A 2,306-nucleotide genomic window follows, 5' to 3' on the forward strand; every position below is an offset into this window, starting at 1 on the left:
CTATAATGGAACCACTGGAATAAGTGGAGCTCACCTCAGATATTTGTAAGTATTTTGTGTTTTCGTGATGCTGTCTCTGATGCAGGTTCTCTGTGAATGTGTTTTTGTACAAAGATGATGCTGCATTATATTCAATTACCCTGATCTATGGCTATAAGGTATCTGAAACTCTGAAGCGTCCCAAATTTAACCCTGTACACTATATAGTACACTACGTTTGACCAGAGTCGTATGGGCCCTAGTCATTAGAGCCCTAGTCTAATGGGCCCTAGTTTTGCAGGACTCTGGTCGAACGTAGTTCACTGTAAAGGGATTAGAGGTTAATTTGGGACACCTCCCTGATGTATAGTAGGTTATATCATCATGTTCATATGAACTGATCTGAAGCCGGGCTGACTGATCTGAAGCCGGGCTGACTGATCTGAAGCCGGGCTGACTGATCTGAAGCCGGGCGGACTGATCTGAAGCCGGGCGGACTGATCTGAAGCCGGGCTGACTGATCTGAAGCCGGGCTGACTGATCTGAAGCCGGGCTGACTGATCTGAAGCCGGGCGGACTGATCTGAAGCCGGGCTGACTGATCTGAAGCCGGGCTGACTGATCTGAAGCCGGGCTGACTGATCTGAAGCCGGGCTGACTGATCTGAAGGCCGGGCTGACTGATCTGAAGGCCGGGCTGACTGATCTGAAGGCCGGGCTGACTGATCTGAAGGCCGGGCTGACTGATCTGAAGGCCGGGCTGACTGATCTGAAGGCCGGGCTGACTGATCTGAAGGCCGGGCTGACTGATCTGAAGGCCGGGCTGACTGATCTGAAGCCGGGCTGACTGAATGGTGACTAGTGGAAGTTACTGTTATTAAACTTTTTTTTCCCCTTTAAACTTTCTGATTGTTGTCTTTTCATTTATAGTTTGGTGAATAAAACCTGTCTAATGTTTATTATCAGAATATCACAGTTCTTGTGTTCTATTGACTGACACATTTTTCACATGTTTAAATGGTTTATTTTCTAAACTCATAGCAGGTTTTACAAAGTGTTATCTTATGTTCAGAACCCTTTTGATCAGCCATTCATTGGAGTTCAACACTTCTCTCATTAACACAAAATCAATGTTATTGTGAAACACCATATGTACATTTAGCTTAGTCACCAATCCGTAATGTTAAGCTGGTTAGTCACCAATCCGTATTGATAAGCTGGTTAGTCACCAATCCATAATGATAAGCTGGTTAGTCACCAATCCATAATGATAAGCTGGTTAGTCAACAATCCATATTGATAAGCTGGTTAGTCACCAATCCATATTGATAAACTGGTTAGTCACCAATCCATAATGATAAGCTCACTGGTTAGTCACCAATCCATATTGATAAGCTGGTTAGTCACCAATCCATATTGATAAGCTGGTTAGTCACCAATCCATATTGATAAGCTGGTTAGTCACCAATCCGTATTGATAAGCTGGTTAGTCACCAATCCGTATTGATAAGCTGGTTAGTCACCAATCCATATTGATAAGCTGGTTAGTCACCAATCCATATTGATAAGCTGGTTAGTCACCAATCCATAATGATAAGCTGGTTAGTCACCAATCCATAATGATAAGCTCACTGGTTAGTCACCAATCCATATTGATAAGCTGGTTAGTCACCAATCCATATTGATAAGCTGGTTAGTCACCAATCCATAATGATAAGCTGGTTAGTCACCAATCCATATTGATAAGCTGGTTAGTCACCAATCCATATTGATAAGCTGGTTAGTCACCAATCCATAATGATAAGCTGGTTAGTCACCAATCCATATTGATAAGCTGGTTAGTCACCAATCCGTATTGATAAGCTGGTTAGTCACCAATCCATATTGATAAGCTGGTTAGTCACCAATCCATATTGATAAGCTGGTTAGTCACCAATCCATATTGATAAGCTGGTTAGTCACCAATCCATAATGATAAGATGGTTAGTCACCAATCCATATTGATAAGCTGGTTAGTCACCAATCCATAATGATAAACTCACTGGTTAGTCACCAATCCATATTGATAAGCTGGTTAGTCACCAATCCATAATGATAAGATGGTTAGTCACCAATCCATATTGATAAGCTGGTTAGTCACCAATCCATATTGATAAGGTGGTTAGTCACCAATCCATATTGATAAGCTCACTGGTTAGTCACCAATCGATAAAGGAATGTATATGTTTAAGGTAATGACTAAAGGTGTAGATTACACATAATTTAATTAATGACATAATTACACAGCAACTTGTACTCAGAAGGAAGAGGCTGCTGCAGATTCTTAAAA

The sequence above is a fragment of the Oncorhynchus masou genome, unplaced genomic scaffold, assembly GCF_036934945.1.
Source record: "Oncorhynchus masou masou isolate Uvic2021 unplaced genomic scaffold, UVic_Omas_1.1 unplaced_scaffold_1077, whole genome shotgun sequence".
Lineage (NCBI taxonomy): Eukaryota > Metazoa > Chordata > Actinopteri > Salmoniformes > Salmonidae > Oncorhynchus > Oncorhynchus masou.